Here is a 10,097-nt window from a genome sequence, read left to right on the forward strand (position 1 = left end):
GTCGACGCAGCAGCGTTTTAATGCCACTTAGGTTCATCGAAAAGTACCCGTGTTCGTTTCATCGAACAACCTTGCGACGCTTCATCGGAAGCGTCTTTCCGCACATATCGCCTCGGTCGGCGACCAAGGCGATGCGAGCTTGACGAAACCGTTGCGGTTCGCATGAGGCCTGGTGCGAGTTCGCGCCTCGAGAGTAATTGTTTCGCGCTTACGCTCTTAGGCGAAATGTATGGTCGTATCCGATATGCGTAAATAAACATGTTCTCGATCAATATTAAAGTGTCTCCGAGCGGAGCGAAGGGTTTCAGCGCGTAGTGCGGACGGTTTGAAAGCGGCGATCGCCAATTCATTTGTGGCGTATCAGAGTCGCCTGGGCAAGTCCGCTTTAGTTGAGGTAGGTTTGCGGCGAACGAAATTAAACCAATAATGCAATCCCCGTGGTGAACGAAACAAAACAAACTCGACGAAACGTTGTAGGAGCACGTATCGACGAAATTGAGCGGTGCCGCGAAGTCGTGCACGCGCGCGTTTAGTGAAGCATTATTTTATGTTTTTACTTTCTCTGCGGGTTTCCAAGTGTCTTTTGGCCCTCTATGTTTCGGCCGATGCTGGTCGGCTCCGCGGCACAGTTTATAGTTTCAACCATGGTCGGGAATCACCACATTGGAATTGAACTTGAACGCTGTAACGATACTATTGTTTATAGAGCCCAGCGTAGAGGTGTATTGTCTTGCAATACTTCTGCTTTTGAGATCCTCACTTCGGAGTTTGCTTTCGCCCTGTGTAACTTGTGCTCGTGGATTCGAAATGTGTGTTGTATTCTTCAAAGCTGCTCTTGTAATCTTCGTTCAAAGTTTTTTTTTTTTTTTTTTTTTTTTTTTATGCTTGTTATTGATAGCTGTGTTTCCTTTGGGCTCTGAGCATTTTCAAACAGTCTAATTAGGACACGCGTGTCGAAAAATAAATTTTACGCGAATAAACAACAAAAAAATTAGAGTAATATTTATTTATATATTTATTCATTTATTTATTTATTTATTTATTGAAAATACATGCAGGGCCCGAAGGCATTACAGAGGGGGAGAGGCACATACATAAAATAAAGATATTAATATAGTAACAAGTGAACAATATTAAATATGCAACAAACAAAAAAAAATCGACAGGTCATGGGTCACAGACGCGATTTAGTCGGTAATCACGTCCTTTCCACTTGTTTTCTTTCGGGTGCGGGGAGGAGAGGTGGATTGCCTTGGCCATCGCGTTCAGCCAATCTGCCAATGCCAATGTTATTGAGGAGAAAATTGCGTATTATTATTCCGAGACGTCATGAAATTAATAGAAAATTAATCTCGCGCCGTCAATATTGCTAAAAAATGTTTTTGCGCAAAATTTTTTTTTTGCCACTTGTGTCCCTTATAAACTGTCTAAAAGAATTTTTTTTTCAGGTTTCCTTTAGGGTGCAATTTTCTCGTCTTGACTGTCATTCAATTTCGCATTAATAAATTCTGGTTATGACAGACACTATGCTTTATGACAGTATCTTACATAAATAATAGGGTATTACCACATAGCATCGTAATTTTGGAACAGAAGTGGCTGCAATCAAAAATAAAAACAAGTCACGTAAAAATAAATTTGCACATGCCATGAACAGTTATCACGACACAAAATGGTGCTATAGCTTCATTTAAAGGACACTTTAATTTTTAGTTGGCCTAGCACCTCCTAAATACCAACACCTTAGCCCTTAATTTTCTTTCTCGGTTATCATATTTCAGTGCAGGGTATATAGTGGACAGTGCTATGTTAGCATTGGCCTAGAACTCGTGTTCAGTTGGTGAGAATACGTGTTCCAGCTGAATGCAAATACAGCACTTTTTCCACTCAGCCTTGCGATGACCTATGAGAGGGGGTAGAATCCAGCAACACTGAAGCCTTGCGATCTAGGAGGCATTGAACTAACTGAGTAATCTTTGATTATTGAGCTCCTTAAGCTAGTGATTTCGCACTTGTAGGCTTCTTTGTCTCTTGAATGTTATTAAAAAAATTCTTTTGATGTAGCAAAAAAAAAAAAATTCGACCACAGGTGGAGAACAGACATATGGAAAAGGGTTGATTTATGAGGTTTAGGGCGAAAACGAGCTGGTGCTAGTTAATTAAGACTATGTCTGCCTGTCCTTTCTTTTTCGAAATCTCTGAGTGTTTTTACTATGTTCAAGGTTGGTTTACTTCGTTCCTTCTAATTTTCAGAAGCTGCAAGCATCCTCGCCCATGACTGAAGATTGAAATTTCATAGCCGGCCACTTGGACGCAATGAGAAGAGAAAGGAAGGGAGCTACTACGTATATGGAGATGGTGAACGATGCCATGGCGAGGACTTTTTGGGCAAGGAGGGTACATCAGCATGCACCCTACAATCTTCAACACCGTAGACGACTATCCAGCCCTAAAGCTTACAGACCAGGTAATATGTTGCTTACTAGCGATGTTGCTCATGCTTTTAGGAGCAGTAAGTTCCCTGAGAAGACCACGACCACCCCCATTATGGTGCATTCGCGCTGCTAGCGAATGGAAGCTCCTGCAGGGAGATCTCGGTGACGCGGTTGGGGAAAATGTTCCTCAACGCACAGATCTGCTTTGCAGTTGCGGCTCCAGGCCTGGCACAAATGCGCCGTTAGTCCTGTCATGGTGAAGTCTGGCACCATGATGGGTCTCCTTTTTTATCCCACTTACATCAATCACGATTTTGTTACAACTGATAAGTAATGATTTTTTTCGCTTTTTCTTTTAAAAAGAGCAGTTTACAAATATCGTCAAGTAGACTGAAAATGTGAAAATAATGTTTCTTGCAGATCTTTGCAGTGTCTTTTTGTATTAGTACTGGCGCCAAGGCAAAGGAGCGATTTATGAATGTTGCCTCAGAAAACCTGCCAACTGTTCTCATGGTGACTGAGGGAAAACCAAGACCGGCCCTGTTCTGCGAGATCATTGTAAGGCTTCATGATGCAGAAGATATAAAAAAGGTGCACTTTACCCTTTGTTGTATTACACTTTTCTTTTTCAGCACATTTGCAGTAAATGAAGCCGTTCGTCTTTTGCTATTAATTTCCTTCCAAGGGCTCAGCTTACGGGTTGGCAGAAACTTCGGGCTCTCGGGACAAGTATTTCATCACCCGACCCTGCCCTCATGCACATGAGTATGTGCAGAAAGCATGGTCACCAGTTTTATGATCGACAGCTGGCTGGATCTGAGAGCATACCCATTGTGATAACAAGGTTTAAAATGGCACTGCCCTGCCAACCTGTTGGAAGTTTTCAAGAGAGCAAGCACACTGTCCTTGCCCTGTTGCTCAATTCAGTGTGGATTATTCAAGTTCAACATGCCTTTAAAAAAAATTCTCCTCATAGGCCACATCTTGCTTGCCTTTTTTATAGCAGCATTATAAGAAAATACTTGCGTTTTAGTTATATTTTTGGAGGGCTAGAAAACCGAGCAAATAGCTTTATATTTTGGTAGGTTCCTCCTGCTGAGCGAGATTTGGTGCAGCTGAGATGTATCTGATCGTAACTGGCCAACCAAAAACACTGCACATTCTGAATTAGTTGGCTTATGTGGAAAATTGGGGTACTTCATACTTGTTTTTATTCCTTTCTTTATTTTAAAGTAAGTATTAACAGCACTTCTCAATTCACGGGCAAAACTAAATGTGATCACAAGCATAATGAGATGTGCTTGGAACGAATTACTTTCAGAAAACTGATAACAACATCATAGTCTTATTAACTGGCACTTCCTCCATGGCAAAAGCAGGCACCACGAGTCTTTTATTATCCCACTGACATCTTTGCAATTACGATTCTGTTTCACATAATAAATTGGGAATCTTTTTTTCTTATCTCCTGCTTTTCTACAGGGTAGTTTACGATTTAATGGCTCACTAAAGATCATCTATTTTTATTTCAGATTTTTGCTGAGTTTAATCGCATCACAAGCGTCGATGCCGAGCAACTCTCTTTTTAAATTGCCTCAGAAAACCTGGCGACCGCCCTTGAACTGACAGAGCGCAAGACAAAGCCGGACATTTTCTACCAGACTGTTGAAAGGATGGATGATGTTAAAGAATCGGAGAAACAAGGTATACCTGCTTTACAATTTAGCCTTCATTGACTGTTAGCGGAAGTCCCAATCCAGCTAGCTTTCTATTGCAACCGAATTGGTGCCGACTCAATTCATGTGATAGGTGGGTGCAAACTATGTAAATTAAATTCGAGATATCTAACAGTTATCTGTACGGCATCTGAAATTCCAAATGCTTCTGTACATTAATTTTAAATTGTGAGTGACCGTCTGGTGATGAGTAACATTAAAAAAAATGAAGGAATGGCTGTATTTAAAAAGAAATATAAATTTGCATTACTGATGTGATGCTGAAATAGAGCCTTCATATTTTGTGTTGAATTGCTGTGACACTTGGCACTGAGCACAATTGAAAGGATTAGTTTAAAAAACAATCTACTAGCATGGGTGATTATTCTGTTATTAACTGTGTGCATATGAGGAAACAAAATCAGGCCCTTATTTCTCACCCGGTAGGATTTACTGCATGGTATTACTGTTTCACCCTATGTCCGGATGCAGCGGATGCTAAGAGCAATCCCATTTAATCGTGCTCTTTGAACATAGCACATAACACATGTCGCCGCGCCCACTCTCTAATGACACATGACACCCGCACAGCTTTGGATTTGCTCTGATGGCTCGCAGCATCCGCTGCGCCCTGACTAAGGTGATACAGAGTATAGTGTAGATGGTGGTTGGACAAAAAAATTCTGAAGTGTCTGTGCTCTGTGGTATGAAAATATTTTAAAGGGATACTTAACGAAATTTGAAATATACCCGTCCTGTTCAGATATGGGCTGAATATGATCAACAATATCCGTAAATGAAATCTCACGTTTGTATTTTGAGCCTGAAGGCTGAATTTTTCGTTATAAACGAAATACCTTTCTGGCTTTAATGCAAGGCATTAGATGAATCCGTGTTAAGAGCCTTTTCATATACATCAACCGCATCTAGGAGTTTTAGATATCGCAGTGCTCCCGAAACTTACTGTTGACCGGAGATGGTCCATCTTTTGCGTTGTTTGTGCTACTCCTTTGCTCACCAGTCGAACAACGTGGTGAAGTTTGGGTACCCGATGATGACCTAGCCTGGAGAGGATATTCCAGCTGCTCCATTGACCAATTTAGCTTTGATTTGCCAAGAACAATATTAGGGTAACTGGTTTGGGGTGTTAGGTTTAGGGAGTATGTACTGAACCTGTTTCAGGTAGTCTATCAGTTACCTGTATCTGCTTATCATCAGTTACTTGTATCTGCTCTAAGGGCAGGCCTCTCTTTTTGTCAGAAAGCCTTCGATTTTATGATTTGTTTTAATTCCCAACCTTTGTTTCAGACGTTCTCTGCAGTCTATTCCATCGAAGTGTGTCCAGGACCCCAACAGAGCGCTGCAGTGTGCTTTTTGTAAATCTGGCTTATGAGACAGAGGACCCTCTGGAAGCTGTGGCACTTTGTGTTGGCCTGGCATGGGTTTTCGACCTTCAGTACTTCGTTAAATATTTTTGCACATTTGTTTGTTTAGAGAGACTTGTAGGTCTCAAACATTCAAAGCTGGGCTGCATGGACACAAGGCTGCTGACCATCCTAAATTTAAAAAAAAGTTTTTTCCACACATGTTGTTAAAAGAATGTTGTTCTGGGCTTGTGTAATTCATTGAAGGAATGCATTCGCATTTAAGTGAACATTATTTTTACTTTCTTGAGCACATGCATTCCTGAAGGTCTAAAACCCATGGCAAATTTTTTGTTCCGTTTTTTTTTTTTTTTTTTTTTATAAATATAGGGTGACCCAAGTCACCGGGCTCAATCAAAAATGGACCGTAAAAGTCGTCGCCTTCACGTCGTAGACCGTGGCAAGTTTATTCGCCCTATTATTTACAGAAAAAGAGCTACGCTTTGTAATTAAAAAAACGACCTGTGAAATACACCTATGACGAAAAATTTAGATCGCTACGTACAGGCGTCAATTTTTACGGTCCATTTTAGGTCGAGCCTGGGGACTTGAGTCATCTTTTATACTAGTAATTTCTTGAGCAGATATGTTCCTACAGGCCAAAAACCTTTCCCAGGTTTTTTTTCTTTTTTTAAATTTATAAATATACTAGTAATTTTACTGCCCCACATTTTATGATTGGGAGCTCTTTTACTAAGGTGTTTGATTTTTTATAGTCATTTTCATTAAAAAAGGGAACAAACGACATTAAAACGAGCTGTCTCTTGTTAGCTTTTTTTTTCTCTACAAGTTTTCTTATTTTTGAATGGATATTAGGGTGTCTACAATATGTTTTAGTGCTGTGAAACGAGCCAGAACAATCAGATCCTGAATGTAGAAAGCTGAATTAAGATTTCACCAAATGTGAATTTTTCCTGCAGAAATTTCAAAGCTTAGCTCCCTTCACATGAAAAATAAGACGAACAAACTGGCCAGTGTCAATAGCAGTCATGTCTGCAGATGATAGAGTTAGCGATGGTTGTAACTCACGGTAGGCACAACGAGCAGATGAGATCGCCTTCTGCTTCCCTTGCTTAGAACAAAATGACGTCGCAGTTTACAAGCATTGCTAACGCTGCAAGCATGTCCACCGTAGGCCCTGGCAAGTTCGTCTAATTTTTCACAGGAAGGAGGCGAAATTCCTTACAATTTCAACAGGTAACATGCACATTCAGTGAATACTTTAACTTTTAATGTGCAGGCACCAATTTTTGGGGCTCGTTCAGCAGCACTAAGAACCATTGTAGATTCCTATATATATGCTAGTCATATAAAATTTCGGCAAGTTCTTCAGTGCCAAGATGGCAGTATTTTCTTGTATACTTTCTTGTCATGTGCAATTGTTTTCATTTACAGTGTTGTGTAGTTCTAGCATAAATATATTTCCACAATGAAAGTGCTAGTTTTTTTTTCTGCAGATAGCTGGTGCAATGTTTCGTAAAATGGTGATGTTAGCTGTAAAAAAACCTGCCTGAAAGTTCTACGAGTGTTGTCCGCATATCCTGTCTTCGCAGCTTCTTTCACAACAAAAGCTTGCTTTTTCCAAATAAAGGTGTGCGACTTTTCATATGTACTGCAATATTTAGCTGTGAATGGGAGTGAAAGGTCTGAGGTATTGAATACCTCCCTGTTCTGAAAAGACACTTTGTGCAACTTTTCAGAAGATATACCTTTTCAAACAAGTTGCACAATCTGCCTTTTCTGAATAGGAAGCTGTTCAATGCCGTAAACCTTTCACTCCTATTCACAGCTAAAGGGTCTCATTACTATTAATTTCGGCTCTAAAAGTGTCAAAATTCGTTCACAAAGGGGCGAAAATTACCCTCACAATACTATAAAATTAATCCCTAAAAGGGTCAAAATTGATCCTCAAAGGGACGAAAGTTACTCCCCCGTCACTATAAATATCATCCCTTTAAGTGGCAAAATTAATCCCCAAAGGGACGAATTTTAGTCCCCAATAAAAAAAAAGTTAGTCCCCCAATCACCACTGTTGATCCCCAAAGGGATCAAAGTTACTCCCCCAATTATAAACACGACGGCGCTCAAGGGACCATAATTAATCCCCTGAAGAGTTAAGCTTAGTCCCTGATGCCCTGCTGTAGGGATCAAAAGCACTCCTCTAAACGGTTCAAAACTTTGACCTGAAGGGATCAATGAAAAGGGAGTAAAAAAAAGGGAGGGACTAAACCGGGGTTTTGCCGTTTTTGGGGGATCACTCTCAGTGACATCGATTTAGTCCCCAAAAAGGACGAAGTACTACTCCTTTTTTTTTAAGAGTGTGCGGTGCGCAAACGTACGAATTCAAAGCGCGTTTGACGGTTGCTAATGGCCATAATATTTGTTATGTGTTTGCTTTCTTCCTGCCTGAGTATGCCGATATAATTTCAGACACACCGTTCAGGCACAGATTTTGGGGGTAAGTAAAAGCTCGTCCAAAAAGGCTTAGCGAGGTTTAGGGGACGCTTGCTAGGGCCTCCGTCGCTGCTCCGTCGTAGCTGGCCGATCTCAGCGTTTGCGAAAAGTTAATCTTTTATCAGGCATAAAATTTGAGTGGGAGATATATGATGACACGAGGAAGACATCATAGTAACTTTTGTGCAGTGGTGAGGTCGAATTTATTGCGTTTAAAAGTTCATGCGTAAACGCTGGGCTCAACATTGATACCCCGTGAGAATGCGGCTTGCTTTTCGCCTAATGAAGTAAAAAGAAGCGGCCGCCGTTGGGCAAACAAAATACGTGTAAGGCCCCAGATGAACAAATTTCAGTTCTAGTTCACTGGTACTAGACGGGATTATTGAAATTGAGCTCAAACATGCACTCGTGGGGTGAGGTGACTAAGCCACGACTTACTACGTTTGCATACGCACGCACAATATGCGGTGTTTCGGGAACCAAGGAAAGTGCCCCGGTCTTTGTTTTGTATCGCTAGAGAATGAGTGTATTGTGCGTTCGTGAAAAGTCAGATAATCGAAAGCGCAAGCAGCGCGTAGAGTCGCGGCGTGATAGCATGAGATGCAGCTTCACAGTCGAAACCGAAACTGAGGGGCCAACTAGTTCCCAGAATGCACTGCGTGGTATTTCGCCGCGATGGGGCGCGTCGGTTTTGGAAGAAGTCCATTCAGTTTCCCCGCTAAATTTAGTGGGAAATCTGATGTAACGTGACATGACGTCACGGGACCCACACACCAATTCAGTTTCGCCGCAAAATTTAGCGGAAAATCTTACGTCACACGACCTAAGCACTAATTCAGTTTCACCACTAAATACAGCGCGAAATCTGACGTAACGTGACATGACGTCACGGGACCTACACACCAATTTAGTTTTCCCGCTAAATTTACCGGAAAAACTTACGTCACTCGACCTAAGCACTAATTCAATTTCAACACTAAATTTAACGGGAAATTCGATGTAACGTGACGTGACGTCACGGGACCTACAAACCAATTCAGTTTCCCCGCTAAATTTAGCGGAAAAACTAGCGTCACACGACCTGAGCACTAATTCAGATTCACCATTAAATTTAGCGGGAAATTTGATGTAACGAGACATGACGTCACGGGACCTACCCATCAATTCAGTTTTCCCGCTAAATTTAGCGGAAGAACTTACGTCACATGACCTAAGCACTAATTCAGTTTCCCCGCTAAATTTAGCGGGAAATTTGATGTTACTTGACATGACGTCACGGGACCTACAAACCAATTCAGTTTCTCCGCTAAATTTAGCGGAAAAACTTACGTCACACGACCTAAGCACTAATTCATTCTCACCACTAAATGTAGCGGGAAACCGAGCTTACGTTTGAGGCGGATATTAAAAAAGATAAAGCTCTTGCAGACGCGTTCAATGATTTTTTTGTCAACTTAGTTAACAGCGCTCACTCTGTTGAAGCTTCAAAATGTGTTAAATATCTTTCTGACAGCATATTTCTCTCTCCAACTAACGAGAAAGAAGTTATTTCGATTTTCATGAGTATAAAAAACAGCCAAAGTTTTGATTCTCAGGACATTCAAATAAAGCCCATTAAATATGTTATAGAGTCTATTGCTTTTATTTTAACTCATATATTTAATGTATGTATCGAAACTGATGTTTTTTCGCGTAAAATGCAGATAGCAAAAGTTTCTGTCATATATAAAGCAGGGGATAGGCATGATCTTAGTAATTACAGGCCAATCTCCATTTTATTAAGATTTTCAAAAGGATTTAAAAAATCATACATAAAAAAACTTTATACTTTTTTTTAGAAACACTCAGTTCTTAGTCCCCGGCAGTACGGGTTTCGAAAACGGTACTCGACAGAGTTAGCGTTACTTAACGAAAAAGAGATAATTCTAAACAATATTGAAAATAAACTCCTTACATTGGGAATCGTTATTGATTTTTCAAAAGCTTTTGATCGCATTAATCATAAAACTCTTTTTCAAAAACTAGAACTTTCTGGTATTCGGGGAATAGCCCTGAAAATACTCGAGAGT

This window comes from Ixodes scapularis, unplaced genomic scaffold (genome assembly GCF_016920785.2).
Source record: "Ixodes scapularis isolate PalLabHiFi unplaced genomic scaffold, ASM1692078v2 PGA_scaffold3__209_contigs__length_174095766, whole genome shotgun sequence".
NCBI classification, from domain to species: domain Eukaryota; kingdom Metazoa; phylum Arthropoda; class Arachnida; order Ixodida; family Ixodidae; genus Ixodes; species Ixodes scapularis.